Source organism: Podarcis bocagei, assembly GCF_964188305.1.
Source record: "Podarcis bocagei genome assembly, chromosome: 5".
Taxonomy (NCBI): Eukaryota; Metazoa; Chordata; class Lepidosauria; order Squamata; family Lacertidae; genus Podarcis; species Podarcis bocagei.
The window spans coordinates 39,733,159-39,754,616 of NC_138129.1; the positions used below are offsets into that span (position 1 = coordinate 39,733,159).

The 21,458-nt window shown below is 42.2% G+C and overlaps 1 long non-coding RNA gene across 1 annotated transcript; it reads right to left on the reverse strand.

Annotated features, from left to right (window-relative positions):
* Nucleotides 1-2,174: 2,174 nt before the first annotated feature.
* Nucleotides 2,175-12,851, reverse strand: LOC308587555. Its single transcript, XR_014008445.1, has 2 exons — nt 12,752-12,851; nt 2,175-2,284 (listed from the first exon to the last, which is right to left on the reverse strand). It is a non-coding gene; the product is annotated as an uncharacterized lncRNA (long non-coding RNA).
* Between the last annotated feature and the right edge of the window lie 8,607 nt (nt 12,852-21,458).

Sequence of the window (21,458 nt, forward strand, 5' to 3'; positions counted from 1 at the left end):
CCAGGATCAGGGAATGGATCTATCATAAACCTTGTTCTCAAAAGCTTTTCAAAAGCTTTCCAAATTGTGAAATATTTCTGCCCTGAGTATCCCTTTCCCTCCTTGACAGTCATCATCTCTAACAATGATGACCTTTCTACAAAGATACTAATAATACACAAGTGAGAAGATTTTGCAGAATGACTTTTCATGCTCATATGAAGGATAGCTCATTTTAAAAGTGCAAAAGCTTTTCAGTGTCGAAAGCTTTGTACCCCTACATTTCTTACACAGATTGCTCACCTGCTGTCACTGAAGACACTTCCCCATCCAATCCTGTATCACTTAAAAACTCAAGTGTACAAGTGCTTAAGTATTCACATGGAAGAGCAAAAGTAAGTTATCCAGAATTCCAAATCACCCAAACCCCCTTCAAAACAACCTTGAGTTATACCAGCTGAGGTTCCAACCCATTTGTATGAAAAAAGGAAGCAGGTGTTTGCAGATTCTGTAGTTTGCACTCCAGAAATGTATGCCTGGAGGGAGCAACACTTTTTGTCTAGAAGAGCAAAGGAAAAAGATTAAGCTTTGTATATTCATCTGAGTGCTTCATTGCTCTTGACTTGAGCCTCTTTTCTAGCCAAAGGCTGCTCTGACAAAAATTAAAAACCACTGCCCTCCCTCTTTTTAATAATAATAAAAACACTCTGCTCTACTGTTTTCAGAGAAAATATGTCTAGAAATATTCTGAGTAACATTCAGATTATTTTTTTGTTTGGATTTGTGCAGACACATTTGGAAAAAAGTTGGGATGGACCTCTGAATGAACACCTTTGAAAGTGAGAGAGCCTGAAAATAGTTGCGGTCATCCATCTCTGTGGCAATTCATTCTTACCACAATTCAGTAAAATACGACAGAATTATTATCACCATGTTAACCGAGAAGAGCCCAGTGACTGATAAGCAGTGGTTTGCCTAAGGTACTGGTCTTCAGCTGATGGGCTGGCATGCACTAGTGAGTTGAGGCCTGATCCAAGGTGGGTCTCAACAGGACCACTAACACCATGCAAGTACATGGCAGAAGATTAAGAAAGATTTTATCCTAAAGTATCTCCTACTATGTTTCGTTAACTGTGTTGTGCTCTGATCCATGTATATGATTCACTTTTTCTATGCCAATAAAGTACAGTAGATTGGTTAACCTGATTAAGAAATGGGTCCCCAAGTGCATGTTTGGGTTAAAAGTGAGTCCTGGATCCGAAAAAGTTGACTAAATCTGGCCTAAGGCTACCTAGTGAGCTTGTGGGTGAGCTGAGCCAGAACATGTAAAGTGGCCTTCCCTAAACTGGTGCCTTCCAATTGTTGCTAGTGTGGTGTAGTGGTTAAGAGCGGTAGACTCCTAATCTGGTGAACTGGGTTTGCGTCCCCGCTCCTCCACATGCATCTTAACTTTGTATAACTTTGGATCAAGGAAGGCTGATGCAAAGAGTGGTATTCAGTTAATTTTGGGGGAAGCCCTAGAACAGATTTGGGAGCGCACTGACAAGAGTGTTCATGTAGCACTACTTTAGATACAACCTGAACTGTTTAGAGTTTTGCCACTTGCCAAAGAAAGAGAAGATGACATTGATGACAAAAGAAGATAAGGGGTGTATGTGAAAATAATGGACAGTAGCATATTGGATGGGACAAATATTAATTGAATGCATTGTGTGTGATGTTACTATTGACAGGATCAGGTTGTTATCTCTGTTACTGATACCCAGTGTGAGTAGAGGAAAAGCAGCAAACTAATTAAAAGAAGCAATATAATTTCCCTTTTACCTCTTCATCATATTTCTGAGTAAGGTTTGTGAGTTTTTATGGGCATTTACAGTGTTGTTTGAGGGGGGAGTATTTAAAAGAACCCCAGAGAGACAGTTAGTCCTGGGGCTGAATAGTAACACCCTTTATGCTGCAGTTAATATATTGGATTGACTGTTAAAACCTCCTATGCTATTATAGGCTGGTTTATCTGGAGAAACTTGCTTAAGGCTATAGACAGGCAGGAAAAGCTAGAAAGAAAGTGAGAACATTTCTTCTTAAAAGAGGGAGAAAATGCAATGGAATGAGGTTAGTATTGGCTGATTTCTCCTACAGGCCCACAGACTTAAAATGGATAATAGTGAACAAAGCATTCAGTAAACCTTACTATGTAAAGGATATAGCATCTCCATGCCTTTAATAATATGTTCAGAGAGGGGACATTGGCACGTTTACTTTTTTTGCCTTCCACAGTGGAGCAGTTACAGTTGTCTGGAATTCTCTCCTCAAAAGAAAAGAAAAGAAAAGAAAAGAAAAGAAAAGAAAAAGTCACATAAGTTTTCCCTTTAAAAAAGAAACAAGACCTTTACTGATATAGTTATTGCCCTATAAGAAATATTGTGTCTATCTATATAAAGTTAAGGAGTAATCCAGTAGCAGGTGTGGGAGCTTGGTTCCTCCATTGCATCTGACCATCATACACTGGGAAAGTAGCACCTAAGGGCTAGAGCACATGCCGTCCCCATTGGAATGCAAGGCGTCCTGTGTTCCTGAAGATTCAAAGTATCTATGCTTGAAAGCAACTGCTGTGTGTGGTTTCCATTTCAATGAGAACTGCATGCACATTGCTACATGGGTTTATATTAAAATAGGAAACTATATGTATTCTGGTCTGTAGGGTTTGCTATTCACAAAATATAGAAATTTAGGAGACACAATTGCAAATAATCTTGTACGAATGGAAGACCATCTCTAGATTTGGGTCATTTTTCTCACACAGCACTCTTCTGCTAGGTCAGAAAAGGCCTAAGTTGAAGAGATTACCTGCTTCTAGAAAAGCACCCTTGGATTTAAGCTCAAGGCCCAAATAATCAAAAGTGAACATTTCTTGTGACTATTAAGCATGGTTATTCAGTATCCAAATCAAAACCAAGCTTAGGCAGCATGATAGAATGTGTACTGAAGGCACAAATCAAACCCCAGACATTTCTTTTGGTGTTCATCTTACTTTATATCTTGCATTTTTATGGTGGTGGGGGAGAGAGTTTGAGGCCTCGACAGCTCTTTTATTCTCCTCTACAGGACTTTGACAGGTAGTGAGGAGGGAGGAGGGAGTGTACTGTCTTCTTAAATTACTTACTAAACTAACTCCTGCACTTATTGGATTTAACGTGCATTCCAAAGTTAAGCTAGTCAGGCCTCAGGCAAGATAAAATCTGCCTCCGTGCTGGGGATTCTTGGAATCCTTTGCTAGTTTACCTATTCAATGGAGCCAGAATGATGGATTTTTCATAATGAAGAGAGTTGTGACAAGAGGGGTAACCTGAGCTCCACACTCCAGCATACATTATCTTTTTTCCACGAACTCATTACTGCATGTACTTAGATGTCTGGCCCTTTCACTAGCACTTTTCAGGAGAAGCCTACAAATGAGTTGAAATGTACCAATCAGGAAATCAAGTCAATCCTGGGAAATCGCACACTGTCTCCTTGAATCCTCTCCTCTCCTCTGCAACCCCTGCCTCACATGCTGACCTAAACTGCTACAAACGCTTGGGAGGCTTCAAGTTTTCCGTGGTGCCCCTCATTATCCATTTGTTAAAGGCCAGTAATACAACCCTGCTGTCAAACTCAGGTGTGAGATACTGTTGCTAGGGTGACAACTGTAATATGCAACTTGGCTCCTGTGCCTTTCAGTACTGGCTACAAGAGAGCATTGTAATAGGCACTAGGATATATGAAGGGTGAGAGAAGTTAAGGGGTCAGAAGGTGTAGCAACCACTTGAAGAATTGGACTATTTCTTCAGTCCATCTTCCTCTCCCTCCCCCCCCCCCCACTTATTCTTCTTTTTCTTCCTTCCCTAACACTTGGCTGGCCACTTCATTCATTGTCAGTTTCCGCTTATTCCTTCTTTTCCCCTATGTCCTTTCTTTCTGACTCATATATAGATAATGAAACAGAAGGGATTTAATTGTTCCACTTAAAAATAACACATCTTTGGTCTCATCCACACATACCATTTGTCCCACTCTTTCCAGGCACAAGTTTGCATTTTAATGCTCCATGTCTGAGCACTTCCCCGCTTTTGTTTTTGCTTCACAGCTTTCCCTGAGAAAACCCGCTCTCTAAAGCTGAATTGGAGCAAATGCAAAGTTGTGTTTTCCACAGAAAGGGAAAGCTACAGAACAAAAGAAAGAAAGAAAAGGGCATTCAGACACAGAGCTATTAAGTGTGGACAGTACCTGGAAAGCACATGGGGGAGGGGGAAGTAAGTGTGGATAAGCCCTTTGTTTAGACTGAATAAAAGGTAAAGGACAAAACCTGGGTTGGTTCATTTTCCTCTCTAGAATGCAAGCTGAAGCATATAGATAATTACTCAGCTTAACTCTGCGGTTGGTCTTATCTTGTTAACCTATTTGAATAGCTCTTGTAAAAATATTCCAGCTGATTGTCTTGTGTTTTCTGTTTTGTAAATTGTAATCCAAAACAAAAATATGAATTACAAAATTCAAATTGGAACACCCACATGGGTATTAGGCTTTGAAATATCTTAACTGCACCACTTCTGCTAACATTCATCTGACCTTCCTAACAAGCAGCCGCTGGATCCCTCTATAGGAAATCTTTGACATCTTTGGGCTTTGTCTGATGAAAGCTGCTCCTTTGCTCTTCAAGGCTTTGGTTCAGGAATTGCTTGAACATTCTCAGACGAAGATTCAGTTTTTAACTCTACCTCTGGAATCCCAAAGGAGCATTGAAGGAAGAGACCTTGCTTCTAATTAAACACTAGACCCTTTTGAAGATGCAGAATTCTATGGGGAGTTCTTTTCTCCTGTTTTTGTGTCAAGAAAAACATTAATGGACAGACTTTAGCTGGGGCTAAGAAGATCTTGAGGGGCTATACCCTCCACTGTCACAAACACACAACGTAATCCAACTTTCATATCTCCAGTGTTCTTTGAAACATATGGAAGTATGAGGGCAGTATTATATTTTTATTCATTAAATTTGTATACTACCCTTCATCCGAAGATTACAGAGTGCTTTACAACTTAAAAATATAACATGAAGAAACAAAATACATAACTAAGCAAAAGTAAAACAAACCAGTAACTCCCCCTCCCACAGACACATTTAAAAGCCATAGAAGGTTAATCAGTCAAACACCTGGTTGAAGAGAAATGTTTTCGCCTGGCATCTAAAGATATGTAACAAAGGTGTCATGGAAACCTCCTTGGGGAGAGCATTTCACCAATGGAGCCACAGCAGAAAGTCCCCATTCCTGTGTCGCCACTCTATGGACCCCTCATGAGGGAGGTACCTGAAGAAGGGCCTAAGATAGGTTCATTAATATAGAGAAAGGCAGTCCTTGATGTATTGTGGTGTTTAAGGCTTTATAGGTCAAAAACAGCACTTTTAATTGGGCTTGGAAACTATGCAGTAGCCAGTGCATTTGGGCCAGGATCGGAGTAATATGCTCAAACCGCCTTGTTCCAGTGAGCAACCTGGCCTCTAAATTCTCCACCAGCTGGAGTTTCCGCACCGTCTTCAGATGCAGTCCTACGTACATCACGTTGCTTATTATTCCAGTCCATCACTGAGCTAAATTCAATGTGTTACTGTTATAGCACAATTCAAATCCAAGATCCAGCTGGACATAAGAGTTTAGATTTGGTAGATTTGGACTTTCCTGGCTGAGCTATGCTATCCCACACCCTGGCTGAGCCAGAGATATACCAGCAGAAGTCCCTCAGCAGAAGTATGGTCATAGTCATGGTCTCTGAAGATCTTGCTTGTCTTAATCTGAAACAAAAACAACAACTGATGGGTGAGGATGGTTGTATTCCAGCTGCATGCATCATCAGAGGTTTTCTTGTATGGTGGTGTCAGTGCCTGTCTTTGCACAGGCTCTGCCTGTGGCAGGTAGGAGTGGGGGTGAATACCAGTGGAAAGAGGACAAGAGAGAGAGAGAGAGAGAGAGAGAGAGAGAGAGAGAGAGAGAGAGAGACTTTACCACCTGCTATCTAATGATCACTTCCCCTGATAATTCTGTCTTAAGGTGCATACCAGACATGAAGGGCTTGCCCAGACACAGCAAATAGCAGAGGGGAATTTAAAGAAAGCCCAGAGACATAGTAGAAGGAAAGAAAGGAAGCAAAAATAAATAAATAAATTCTAAGCCAGTTCTTTCTTAGAGATCAGATTTTGGAGAAAAATAACCCTACTTGACAGTTTGCTCTGAAGGGTTAAATTAACACTATCTAAGGCAAATCAAATTTTGCAAGGGAGATACTGCCAGGCTTTCTTTTCATGATAGGACATTGTAACCGGACCGTATTGTGAAACTAATTGCACATTTGTAGTCTGGGAACAGGCATAGGTTTCAACAGACCTCCCCACTCCACCACCTTGTGACTGAGAACTAGGGGAGAATTGCGGTAGACTTCAGATGCCACTTAACAACACATTGATAAGCACAGTGGCTGGCTAGTGTTTAAGAATATGGTGGACATTCCCCGAGTTTGGTGTAGTTATTTCTGCTTGGTTCCAGGAAGAAGAATCTAAAATGCCGGTATTAAAGTTGTCATCATAGTTAGATTAAAAAAGAAGTAGGAGTCAGTTGAACTTTCAGCCTTTTTCAGATCCTGCAAAATGTTTCAGAGTGTAAGGTACATGATAACAGCAACCACTTAGCCCATTATGTACTATTCCTGGGGCAGGTAGGTACTTTCCTCCTTACAAGACCACTGCATGGAGAAGACCATGCCGGCCAACCTTCCCTGCCCATCCAGAACACTGGCCCTGCCTCTGCCAGCCTTGGTCATTCACATGGTGAAGACATGTCCAGTTATGGCCTACACACATGAAATACAATGTGTACAGGCAACAATCATGCAATTGCTCCCTTTTTGGGGGGAGGGGTTTACTATGGACATTTTGTCTATGTACATTGGACAGGATACATGTGCAGGCAGTATTCAGGCATCCCATTTGCCCATTGACAGCTGAGGCCAATCAAGGCAGAGCTGGTGTTTGGGTTGGTAGGAGGAACAGATGTGCTCAAACAGATTGGGAGGGGGGTCAAATATAATCTGATTTTGCCCACAACCCCAGCTCATTAACCACTACCCACAACACATCTTCCCAGTATTTACTCTTGTTGCCACTATATTACACTATGTCCCAGCTCCTGCCAACCTAGCAGTTCGAAAGCACACCAGTGAAAGTAGATAAATAGGTACTGCTACGGCGGGAAGGTTTCCATCATGGTGTCCCGTTGTGCCAGAAGCGGTTTAGTCATGCTGGCCACATGACCCAGAAAGCTGTCTGTGGACAAATGCCGGCTCCCTTGGCCTGAAAGCGAGATGAGTGCCACAACTCCATTGTCGCCTTGACTGGACTTAACCGTCCAGGGGTCCTTTACCTTCTTTTTTTAAAAAAAACCTTTTTACGCAATGGTACTGTTACCTACACATCTTTCTACATGGGGCTATGTATTAAGCATGAGGTGACTGATTTAAAAATCCGCAGGGTGCTCCAAAGCATTCCAGCCTTGCAGAACGTAATGCAATCAGTAATGATTTAAAGTTCCTAAGGGGAAAATATATTGGGAGCTTTTCCAAGGGAGATGTCGGGAAAGGCCAGATTTGTAGTCAGATATACACTATCCCACTCTGTGATCCCCTTGATAAAATGAAATATTCGTAAACCTGAACTCATGGAATTATAAATTTCAAATTGTTTCTTGAACCTCTTGCAACATGTTTAAATCCTTCTTTCTTGCTCTCTGTCACATGCACACATCCATGCACAAAACACATAGCAGAACCTCTTGCCTACACTATAGTTGTTTAAAACTCCTAGTTATTTCAGTTCACTGCAAGTTGCATATTTCCTCCTACTTAATATAATTATTATTCCCTGTTGAACTGGATGTGTAGTTGTATAAATAGCTGCAGCAAATGGTTATCTTTCTCCTCCTCCTCCTCCTCCTCCTCCTCCTCCTCCTCCTCCTCCTCCTCCTTCTTCTTCTTCTTCTTCTTCTTCTTCTTCTTCTTCTTCTTCTTCTATCAATATAAAAACAGGATTGCATTTTTGAGGTTGTGGTGCTGAATAATTATTTCAGGGCTCCCTCCTCAGCGTTTTCAAATAACTTCCATCCTCCATTTGCTCTCAAATTATTTGTTCAACATTTCTGCGACTTTCAAATTTGAGCTCACCATCCACTCCACATTTTGGACTAACCATTTACACCAGTCTTCCCCAAACTGCTGCCTGCTAGGTGTTTGGGGTTAGAACTCTCTTCAGCCCCAATCAGAACAACCACGGGAGTCTGATGGGAATTGTAAAGATTCTAAGTTGGTAAAGCCTAATTTGGACATAGAGGCTTCAGAACATCTCCATTTAAGTTCAGTGTAATATTTTGCACTTATTAATATTACTGTTTCAGAGAACTTTTGAAATCCAAAAATCCAGAACTATGAATTGTTAATCAATCAGATATCTCCCTCCATCCTTCTGCCACTCTTTTTACCATAATCAAATCCACACTATAATTTAAAGCACGTTTACACCATGTTAACAGTTACAACTTCCCTCAGAATTATAGTTTACAGCTACAATTCCCAAAAGCCTTTCCTAGGATACTCTGAAGGGAAGTCATGGCTGTTAGTATAGATCTGTGCAAACTGTGCAAATTACACATATGATCTAAATGTGTTACACAAATCTATTGATCTTAGATTGAGTTATTCAAGTTGTAAAAATCCAGGCCCTCTATGGCGTTCGACTGACAGCGAGTCACCCTGTGATATGCAAGAGACTGAACCTGAATGATCTGAACAATCCATTTTGGATTTAAGGCCTATGAATCATCAGGGGTGAGAATGATTGTTCTGACTTTCTTTCATAATAGCACTGATGGCACAGTAAAATTTCCTTCACTAGGGTACAAAGTACACTTCTCTTTTTGACAGCTGTAATATAAAATGGCTAATTCAGTTGGATTTGTCCCAGTGAAATAGAAAGGCAGAACAAAGTATGATTGTAAGGAAGAAAAAAAACACACGTTGCTGTGATAAAAATCAAATCAGCCAGTAAAAATGTTGTAAAGCTCCTAAATTTCAGTTTCTGCTTGTCATGCAATCTCCAAGCAAATGCACTCCCTTCGAGGTTATAAAAATTAAGCGGCAGGCAGGCAAGCACTTTCTCATATGAAAGTCAGAATGTATTGCTGGAGGACTGGATGTTAGCTTGAATCTGAGCAGTTTTTCCTCGCAAAAGACAGCTAATTTCAATAAGCAATTTGCCAGAGATCTGTGCTTTAATCTTTGCCTCCCAAATCTTTCCAAGAAGAATATTGCTGAGAGTGTTAATACATTCAAAAATAACAACTTGTAAACTCATGCAGCGTGCCTATCTGAATGAGAGAACTAAGCGAGAGAAATGAATTTTGAGGGAGGCTTAAACCTCTTTTCTCCTAGATTGTCTGCAGTTACTATAAATGTGCTCTGTTTAATTAATAAAAGTTTCTAATTTATCTGTAATCAAAGAACTATTTTGTTCCTAAGGATATAGTTAAAGTCTGACTGAATTTTGAGAAGTATGATGGGCTGTAATTAAACAAAAATGAGCAGTTTAACATAAATATGCATAACAGTTAGTAGAAGTTGGCTTTTGTGGGATTATAGTCCTCGGGTTTCTGTCGCACAGTTATTCACCACAGAATCAATTGTAAGCATTAGTAGAATCTAAATAAATGTAAGGCTCTCAGTAAAAGCTCTTACAAACTACAAATGGCCCCCCTTCCCACTTTGTCTGCATCAATTATTTTTCATATTACAAGATCTGGAACATATCATAAAGTACAGATGCCATCTCACTCTCAAAGCTGTCCAAGGCCAGCCCAATACATTTTGCTGCCTGAGGCAAATAACAAGATGGCGTCTCCTCCCCATTCTACAGAAGCCAACCAGACTGGAAGCTGAATCTAAGTGACAGGATAGTGTTTTTCAAGGTGCAACAGGCTAGTTTAGGGGAAGCAGGACAGGTTGCATGGCATGCACAGCTATGTCCGCTAATTCCTTGCAATCTCTTTCTGTTCCCCAGCAGGTGGCTACCTTTCTCTGTCTAATAGTAGAGCCTGCTCTGGTCCTCTCTCTAATAAAGGGTTCCATTACTAAGTTTTGTCCTGATAAACTTGATGTTTCATTCGGTATACTGCTAGTTTATAAGAATAAAAATGCAACAGTTATGGCATGTCAAATGTAATCCATGCTATCTCTTATGCAATCAATTGATAAATGTGAACAGAAATCCCATCCAACATGTAGACACCTTTTGGAAATAATTTGGTCATACCCCTAGCATTTTCCCTGGATAACTAGTAGCTGTGGTAGCTGGTACCCATGGAGACTGCTAGGGAAGAAGACAATAAGACAAATAGTAGTGGGAACCAAAGCCAATGGCAGCCAGAGATATCCCCTATTTGTTGTAAGGAAGGATGCAGGCAGGTAAGGGCTGGCTGAAGGCAGACCGAGATTGGCGTGACCCTGATAGACTGCTTGCCCTAATAAACCACAGACTAACAGACCTTTATCTAGAGCTGTCACCCATTCATAACATGCACAAATTGCTAATATTTCACAGGCTGTATCCATAATACATAGAAAACTTATTAGGAACCAAAGCTGTATTATTTTTAAAATGAAAACCAGGTTTAGGAGACAACAAAAGATCAATAGTACACTTGTCACAACTCAAAATGGGTACGTGTGAAAAAGCATAATGCCGTTGGTGTTGCCATGTGGGAAAATAAATACCAATTATGTTTATGTGGCTTCATCAGTTTTTTATCCACTGCTACATTTAATAATTAAAATGCTTAAAATCATGCAACAAGATTTGCCATGATTACACTGTGACCACGTTCCACATTGTACTTGTTCAGTGTTCAGGGGGCTTTAAAGATTTGGGGACCCGCCTCTCTTCCCTTGTTCATCGCTGTTGCTGTGCCCCCTGCAGTGCTCTCTCTGCTCGGTGCTCAGTGCAGGCAAACTGACTATGCTTCCCCAAAGCCACCTCTGACTTATTCTACTCTCTTGGCACAGCTTGTGGCATGCAGATAGGACAGAATTTCCTCAGCGCAGTTGATGTGCCAGCAAGAATGGGCTATAAGTTGCTATTCTGAGGCCCTGAGCCAAGGCAGTTTGTTGCAAAATTTGAGACATAAGCATAGTTCCAGTGCCTCAGATTTATGGGATCTCACACTATTTTGTTTAGCTCACCTAGCAGTTGCCACCTGCGTGCAGATCCTTTAACTGTATTTAATAAAACTTTGTTACTATTTCAAACCCCAAACCACATCTCCTTTTTACCAGGGTGTGGCAAGACTTTTTGGCATCCTACTTGGTTTGACCAGTAATGCAGTGAAGGTTGGAACTTCCAAATTCCTCTCCCTCTGATTTCCCCCTCTAATTTAACTATACCTTGGATTGGATGTTGGAGCAACATGGGGAGTTTGCTTTCAACTATTTTGGAATCTGTAAAGACCATGAAATATGCACAATTGCCATGGTAAGTCATGCATAGTAGCCCACCTTCATCAAAACACTACACAAATTCTCAGCGGTTAAATTCAAAGCTCTATTACCATTGAATTCTTGTGTGAAAATTGTGTATGTGGGAAGCAAGAATTCTAAAATCTTATTGTCAAGGTTTCTTCACGATCTCATCAACCAACTCAGTCCTTCCTGCCAACAATTTAAAAGCCACTCTATTGTCTCTATCCCCTTCTTTTAAGTTTAAGCTCAGGAAGAAAAGCCACAGCACTACTAAAATTAACACCATACTACCACCCCCAGCCAATTGTTCCTGTATAGTGTATTTTCTTTGGGTGAGTTCCTCAGACTCATTAATGCTTACGTGTCGTTTTTCCCTACATTGTTATCCATCATGCCAGTCTGCTCTTAACTAGCGCTCCTGACATCAACTATGGCAAAGCTGTCACCTGACCACCTTTTACCTCCTTCACTATTGTTGTTGCTGCTTCCTAGTGGTAGAAGTCAAAAGGAGATGCATTGGCTGAGAGTGTATCAATTTCACATTTTGCTACATATAATGGGAGTCATGCAAATTTAGGAGGCTCCATTTTTATTTACTGGAGGTAGCTTTTACCATCCTGCCATTTTGTGGTTTGGTACGCCACTGGTAGCTGCCTTTAGGATGTTCTCAAACTTCCAGATGCCTCCTGTCATAAGCCATTTGAGCTGAAGCAACTGCAAACTGTGCAGACTCCAATTTCATAATTAATTGTAGAATTTATTCCCGAAAACCTAAAGAATAACTGGAATGGAGTGAGGGGAAGGCAAGTAATCATTCCACTACTACATAATAATACATCATGTTAAAAGTGCAACCCTGCCTCTATCATTTCATGATTCGCTTGCTAGCAAAAGTAGCCAAGACTGAGATCTACAAACTAGTTCAATCAATGGAAATTCCTGTAAGATTAAACTGGCTCAATTCCAAAACACCCTGGCTTCACTAGTTTGTCAATCGGCCTGTAAGTTACCTAGCAATAATAATTGGGAGGCCCAGAGATGCTAGTGCTAATGTTGCATTGCGACATAAATATTCAATGAGGAAAGTAATGAAATTGCAGGATTTGCAAAGAATTAAAATCTCTGTCACCATCTTTCCTCCTGGCACTTCACCTTCAATAATAGATGATCTCCCCTTGCAAATAACTTACTTTAAAATTAAATCCTTGCGAGTTTCCTTCTGCCCCCAAGTGAAAGAACTTTATTTCTGAAGCCGGCTATAAAGTGAACCAAAATATCCATCATCCTCAATAGCAGGTTTAAATAAGTATAAGTACATAATTCAGGTCAAGCTCTCTCCTAAGTAAATGGCCCAGTATAATGCAAATGCCCATGGGTGTGTGTGGAACCAGCCTCTTTTAAAAACTCTGGTTCCTGCAGCACTGTGCCACAAGCTGTTGCAAAATCTCATTGCCTGCAGTTGAGTAATTGCTTGAGATGGAAAGAGGGAAGATTAAATGATTGTTTTGTGCTCTACACTTCCTTGAGCGACAGGAAGTTTCAGAGCTTCCTTTTGAAAAAGCAGTTTCCTTTTGAGAAGGAATGGGCTTATAATGTGTGTCTTTCCAATTTCAAGTACAGAAGTGAAGGGGAATGAGAGGAATATATATGCACCCAGAGCTCTTTCCTAATCAACATCAATCCAGCACTCCAATATTCTATCAAGTTTGTCCTTATATTTTTGCCTCTTGGGGAACAATCCAAACCCCAGATCTGATGGGATGAGTGAGTTAGGATCCAGCATATATCCAACTCAACTGGCTGATTCCCAGTGCAGTTGGGCTACACTGGCATAAGACTCACATATAATACCTGCTACACATTTCTAAGAAATCGCTCCATCAGTGTGGCAGCATCTACTTTTTGGAACTTCCTGCCTATTGATATCAGGCAGGTGCCTTCACTGAAACTCATTTCAGTGTTTGGGGGATCCCAGCTGGATGGGCAAGATATAAATAATAACGTTGTTGTTGTTTAGACAAGTCCAGGACTGGCCCTATAATGAGGCAGAGTGAGGCAGTGGCCTCAGGTGGCAGCTGCTGAGGGGCAGGGAAGGGGTAGAACTGTGATTGCCATGTGACTTGCCTTGTACCCGCTATGCTAGTTGGCTGCCTCAAGTTCAGTGGAAGATATTTTCCTTTTACTGGTATTGAAGTGAGATTCAACTGCCAATCCAACTGGCTTCTGTATGTGCTTTGGGTAGGGGAACCATCTTTTCCTTTGCCTCAGGCAGCAAAATGTCTTGAACCGGCCCTAGACAAGACTACCCTGTCATCTAGAATGTTCATACGTGTTTCAATCTGCTTCCAGTTTACTGCCGATTTTAATTTTTAGGATATTTTGAACTGTTGTTTTTAATTGCTTTTGCTAATAATTTCATTGTTTTATTCTTTTGATCAACCACTTTGAGGTTTGTTTGGTTGTTTTGCATTCAAAGAGTGTATAAATTTAATGAAATAAATCTACAAACAAATAAACACAACATTCTCTTTTCAGCTCCTGCTGAAGACCTGCCTCTTTCAATAAACCTTCTAAAATCTTTATCCTTTTAAAATCTCGCTGAGAACTGATCATATATGCTGTTGTTTTTTTTTAAAAAAATTACATATATATATTTAAAATAATTGTTTTATATCTGCAATAGTTTTAACTGTTTTCATAATACATTATCTTTTTATATATGTTATTATATTATAAATCACTTTGGGATGCATCATGGGAAGTGATTCATAAATTAAGTAAAACAAAAAACAAAAACCTGTCTGACATCCTCTCCATGGCAGCCTCTAAAGACAACTTTATGCTTTGAAAACCTGTACTACTTTGATTTTTTTTTTAAGCGAGCCCCAAACTGTCCATCTCACTCTCATCTTTTCCTGATATCTTTCATGGGATTTAGCCCAACAATGAATGTTTGAATCTCATTACCACCAAATGTGAAATTCAAATGAGGACAAAACAGAAAAAGTGTGTCTATAAATATTTGAGTGAGGGGTGGCTCTCTCCCCCCCCCTTCACCTTTTTAGGTACACAGGAGTTTATACTACTCACAAGGAAAGTTGATTTACAAAGAGGTCAGCATTTTAGAGATGACAGTTTAAAACATAATCTTTAAAGCATATATATTCAAATAAATTCAAAAGAGACTGCAAGCCTGATAAAGGCCAGGCAATCTCTTTTAAGCTATTCTTCTAATTCTGCTTTTTCTTATCTCAATGCATTGTATTGCTTTCTGCCCATTGAGTCAATTTCAATTCAACTCTTGGATGCATCCTGATAATTACCTGGCCTAGTCTAATTCCCCGAGGTCTCAAAATCCAAAGCAATTCTTTGCAAGACAGAGATTGCTTTTTACTCTGAGCTGTAACAAAAATAAGGAAAGGCACTGCCGTGATGCAATCGGACAGAACTTCCGTGCAGGTCCATTCTATACCAGAATTATTTATTTCACATATAAATATGCACCAAGTAGCAGCAGCTGAAGGGCTAGGCTTTTCTTGAGGTGAACACTGGGTTATATCTTCATTTCATCCATATTTTATTATGAGGGTCTTTTTGTTTCCCCCATCCCACCCTAGTTGTGGAACATCCTCCACAGAGAGGCTCACCTGGTACTTCCGTTATATTTATTTATTTTCAACATCTTTTGTTAAAAACATCATGCAGCATTTGAAATCATTATATTACAGCAAAGAAAAGCTAATAAGTTAACAGAGAATAGACTCTGCATATATCTGCCCACTTTTACAGACCAGTATAACAAAGACTTCCAGGAAGAATAAGAAAATTGATAATCTACTCTTTTCCAAGTAGTCCTTGGGCAGAGTACACACATGACTGAAACAATATCGAAGGAATCTAAAATATACAGCAACTTAAAATGTGTAAAACAGTAATAGGAAAAATTAAAATGCCATTCTGCAGGAGAAGGGTATTGCTATCAAGCAATTCATATGCATACCAGTTTTTATAGTTTTCTTTAGTCCCAGGTAAATACCATTTTATTCTTCCAAGTCTTTTAATTTTAATTATGAATTTTAGTTCATATAGATTTGGGCACAAATAGCTTTTTGTGGTTCAAAGGAGTGAGTTTTATATGACCTTTTTTGCTGGTTTTGGTATTTTATGTTTGCTTGCTTTTGCTGAGTTTTTATATTATTTGTATGTAGGTATTTTATTAATTCTTATCAACTGCCCAGAGGATTTTGATTTGTGGATTGAAGTCAAATAAAAGTACTGAATGAAAAATGCACTGAAACAGAAATTCTGATTGGCTGATGTGGTCTGGTCATGGAATCTGACTCCTGAACGGCATACATTTCAAAGGATTCAGAGGTGAGTATATTATTTGCAGTGCAAGAAAACGTTTTTTGGCTCAGCTCTACTCAGAGGCCGTGAGAGACTCAATAAATGAAATCCTCTCACATATTTGCCTTCTAAATCTCTCTGTCCTGGACTGGTCCCCTCTCCCAATAGATTCAGCTCCTTGAAAATGCACCATGGCGCTGCCTCACCCATGCAGTTAAAAAAGGAGAAAGGGCTTCAGTCCAATGCTTTAAGTTGCTTGGCTGCTGTGAGTCTTCATTTATCTTTGCTGAAAGAAATTTCAATATTTTATGAAAAAGCATTTGAATACAGGGAAAGACTTCTGGCAAACACTGGCATAATTTAGCCATGATTTAACAGCTCCCTTCACTGACTTGTTAAATTACACCACTCCATCATTTACCCTATGGGCCTTCTCTCATCCCATCATGCTCATCCCATTACTTATTAACTCCTACACAATGTGTGGAAGAGGCAGAAATGCACAATACAAATCTTTCTGAGGGCTGATTTAATAACCCCTCAATGCCTGAAGCAACCTAGGATGGCATTCAGGCATTCTGTATTTCCATTGTGTGTCTGCATGTGTGTGTGTGTTTCTTTTGTCCAGAATGTGAAGCAAGGCACCTGATTTTCAAACTGGATTGTTCTAGACCGAATATTGTGTAGGGAGTGCAATTTTGCAAGCAACAAGATGTTCCTTGCATAGTAACTCATTGTTGTAATTCATGGATACATGCCCATGAATTTCACTGAACAACCAATATGGTATCTCTGCAAGACCCCCTCCAAATATATTTTTATTGCAAAGTCATAATTATTTGTGCTCACGATGGTATCAGGGTAGTGATACATAATATCACCGCTTTCAATACTGTTTGTGCCTGCAACAGTTTTGGAGCAGACATACTGCATTTTCAGTTGGGGCATGCCCTGTATTTCCTGCTAAAACCCTCTCACTTTTAAAACCACAACTGTTCCATGTTTGTTCATTTTCTCCTGCTTTTGTTGCACTACAGCACAGGAGTGCCTCTCCGGATGGCAATAATGTGATATCATTCAGGAAACATTGCAGAAAAACTAATAAAGCGAAAGCTGTGCAGACAATCTAGTATAAACCCATTAGTAATGCACTATTATTCCATCAGGGACATGTTGCAGAATATACCTGCAAACAAACAAACAAACAAACAAACAAGCAAACAAACACTAGTCTGAAGAGGCCCCAAGTGTGTGTGTGTGTGTGTGTGTGTGTGTGTGTACGGTATATATATATATATATATATAGAGAGAGAGAGAGAGAGAGAGAGAGAGAGATAGATACAGTGGTACCCCGCAAGACGAATGCCTTGCAAGACGGAAAACCCGCAAGACGAAAGGGTTTTCTGTTTTGGAGGCGCTTCGCAAGACGAATTTCCCTATGGGCTTGCATCGCAAGACGAAAGCCCATAGGGAAATGCTGGCGGTCGGGAGCAAAGACTTTCGCCCACAGCCGGCCTTCAGAAGAGGACCTCTTCTGAAGGCCGGCGGGGGGCAAAAGTCTTTGCTCCCCCCCCCCTGCCCCGGGCGATCTTAAAATGCTGGCAGGCGGGAGCGAAGCGTTCGCTGCCGACCCCCAGCATTTTAAAATCTCCAAGGGACAGCAGAGAAGTCTCTGTCCCGGGGAGATTTTAAAATGCTGGGGGTCGGGAGCGAAGCGTTAGCTGCCGACCCCCAGCATTTTAAAATCTCCCCGTGTCCCGGGAAGGTTTTAAAATGCTGGGGGTCGGGAGCGAAGCGTTAGCTGCCGACCCCCAGCATTTTAAAATCTCCCCCTGTCCCGGGGAGATTTTAAAATGCTGGGGGTCGGGAGCGAAGCGCTGCCGACCCCCAGCATTTTAAAATCTCCCCGTGTCCTGGGAAGGTTTTAAAATGCTGGTGGTCGGGAGCGAAGCGCTGCCGACCCCCAGCATTTTAAAATCTCCCCGTGTCCTGCCTCCCCCCCCCGCCTGCCCCGGGCGATCTTAAAATGCTGGCGGGCGGGAGCGAAGCGTTCGCTGCCCACCACCAGCATTTTAAAATCTCCAAGGGACAGCAGAGAAGTCTCTGTCCCGGGGAGGTTTTAAAATGCTGGGGGTCGGGAGCGAAGCGTTAGCTGCCGACCCCCAGCATTTTAAAATCTCCCCTGTCCCGGGGAGATTTTAAAATGCTGGGGGTCGGGAGCGAAGCGTTAGCTGCCGACCCCCAGCATTTTAAAATCTCCCCGTGTCCCGGGGAGGTTTTAAAATGCTGGGGGTCGGGAGCGAAGCGCTGCCGAACCCCAGCATTTTAAAACGCTGTTCCGAAGGGGGGGCGGGGACACCTGCCCCAGCCGCCCCACTTCGGAAAGCTGTTCCGAAGTGGGGAGGGGGGCGGGGACACCTGCCCCCGCCGCCCCACTTCGGAAAGCTGTTCCGAAGTGGGGCGGGGGGCGGGGACACCTGCCCCCGCCGCCCCACTTCGAAAAGCTGTTCCGAAGTGGGGCGGGGGGCGGGGACACCTGCCCCCGCCGCCCCACTTCGGAAAGCTGTTCCGAAGTGGGGAGGGGGGGCAGGGACACCTGCCCCCGCCGCCCCACTTCGGAAAGCTGTTCCGAAGTGGGGAGGGGGGGCGGGGACACCTGCCCCAGCCGCCCCACTTCGGAAAGCTGTTCCGAAGTGGGGAGGGGGGCGGGGACACCTGCCCCCGCCGCCCCACTTCGGAAAGCTGTTCCGAAGTGGGGAGGGGGGGTGGGGACACCTGCCCCAGCCGCCCCACTTCGGAAAGCTGTTCCGAAGTGGGGCGGGGGGCGGGAACACCTTCTGAAGGCGGGCAGGGGGCGAAAGTCTTTGTCCCTCCTGCCTGCCTTCCCAGGGGCTTTTAAATCACCCCGGACAGCGGAGAAGTCCTCCGCTGTCCGGGGCGATTTTAAAATGCCGCCCGCCAGCATTTTAAGATCGCCCCGGACAGCGGAGAAGTCCTCCGCTGTCCCAGGGTTTTTTAAAATGCTGGGGGTGGGAAGAAAAGCCCTTGCCCCCCCCAGCCTTCAGAAGAGGTCCGGGGGCAGACTGTCCCCGGACCTGGTCCGAAGGCGGTTTCCCTAGGAACGCATTAATTGATTTTCAATGCATTCCTATGGGAAACCGTGCATCGCAAGACGAAAAAACCGCAAGACGAAGAGACTTGCGGAACGAATTAATTTCGTCTTGCGAGGCACCACTGTATATATATATAATATATAGGTGAGTTAAACTTTAAACATACACACGTGGCAAGGGAAGGCTAGTACTTTATTGCATTTTTTCCTCAGGCAGAAACAAAAGTGACTACTTAGGGATGAGCCTCTTTTTATTTCCTAAAATCTGTATTGGATCTTTTAGCCATCCCACCACATATTTATCTCTAAACTTATGAGAGTTAGGAAGTTAGCACCAAATAAAATGGATGGCCTTGTTGTCTCTAACTAGACCCTCAGGGGAGCCTGCAATAAAGGTTCTCAGGAGCACCCACAACATGGGAATGGCTACATCAGATGAGACAATCATATAGCTCTCTTGTGTGAATAGTGTCAACACGTAAGGCTATTTACATGCTAGAGCTGAAATGAGTGTGTGGGGAAAAGTAACGAAGGTTGAAATCCTACATACACACATGTGGGAGTCGGTCTTCTTGAAGTCAACCTTCATTCCAGTCCCTCACCCCTTTTGTGAAGATAGAAGTGCTTAGGACATGCCTAGATAGACAGGGCTGGCACTGACAGCAGAAAGGTTGACTGGTGAAAGGGGTTAGCAAGTTATAAGTGTTCTATTCTTTGACTAATGCATGTGAGCCTGTCAGAATAGGTAGACTAGCTCTAGAGGTATAAGGTTTTGTCTCCAGTGCCAATCAAGTAGGCATCCATTATGAACACTTTGTGCAATCTCATGAATCTAACCCCAGTCTCTGCTTACAGTTACCTTGGGAGATGCAGTTATTAGAGGGTGTGGAATGAGGTTTCCCTGAACAACAAAGGAATGCATAGTTTGCTATATAAGTAGCAACCCATTAGTCACACCTTCAAAGTATTGCTTTGATTCATATCTTTAAGGACAGGGGCGGACCATCCTTCTGAAAGAAAAATTAGGACACCTCCTGTTTTGAAGTTCTGCCCATTTTTCTTTTAAAACAAACAAAACAGAAACCTTTTCATGTTTCTGAAATGTTTCATTTTTCCACTGCAGGGTGAACTGAAGCTATTTCACCTGAAGTATCTCATAACTTTGGGCAGGGTGGAGATGGGCAGGGGGTGAAATAACCACTGGCTTTAAATTGCCAAACTAGGATGAACTCAGATGACTAGTTGTAACATCATGCTTTTCTACTCATCCTTACATGGCTTTGAGGGGGCTGTTTAATTAATGTCAGCTTTCATCGGTTCTCATGATAATCTTACAGGAATGTTGAAAAGTAAAATTTTAAAGTTTTTAAAGCAATTTAAAACATATACAAACTGGTCTACATGTTACATTCACTGTGGGGATCACCATCAGTGTGGAAAAATCTCCATTCCTTGATCCGGTGTGTACTTCCAATCCTCAAGCTTGTTACATGCACCAACTCTACCAGGGAGGCATAGCTCTAACCTTTAGGCATTTTTGCCACCAACTTTACATAGAATGTCCCTAGTTAATGAGGTCAGGGAGGCCACATAGCCTTTGGAGAGATCAACCTGGAAACAGGTAAACTGCTCTGTTAATTTCTCAGACAACACATGGAAAGCCACACATGTCTTACATAGGCCTTCCCTGTGACCCACTGTAAGATGGCCAGCACTTAAATCCTATGGGATTTATACTGCCTTCAGCACCTTTCTCTGCATTTCTCTAGAGCTCTCCAAAGAGCTGGAGTGCAATTAACAGTATTAATTAGCTAGGGGGCAAGGGGGGATGCAGGATGGGATCACTGAGATCCCAGCATGCACCTTTCCACCATCCAATTGATTGGGACATCAAGAGCTAGTTTGTATGTCAAGATACCCCCTGTATTCAAATGTAGGTGTAAGCTGTTTTCCCTGTGTAAAGGTCAGAGGGGGCAGGGTTTCTGTTGAGGCAGGGGATTAGCTGTGGGAGGAGCTTATCAGAGTTTGCAGGGCAGCGGCGCAGTTATACCCATCTTTTAGATTTAGGGGAGCTAGTCTCAAACGTTTGTTGGGGGAGACCTAGGTTTTTTTTTTGTGGGGGAAGCAACTTTTTATGATGGAGGACCTCTGTAGCCACCCCCAACGACACGATCTCAAGATGGAAGGGGAGGGAACAGCTGCAGTCGCCTGCGATTCCTGCGCAATGTTTGCCATCTTGCCAAAGGTTGCAGGCAGCTTTACCTGCAGCAATTGCATGTTGATTGCCCTTTTAAAAGACAAAGTCCAGCAACTGGAGGAACGTGTAGCTACGCTCCAAAGAATTAGAGAGCTGGAGCTCTTCTTGGAAGCAACAGAGCACACCGTCCCCACCAAGGAGGAGACAGGGGACTCCCCTGAGAAGGAGGCTAGTTCA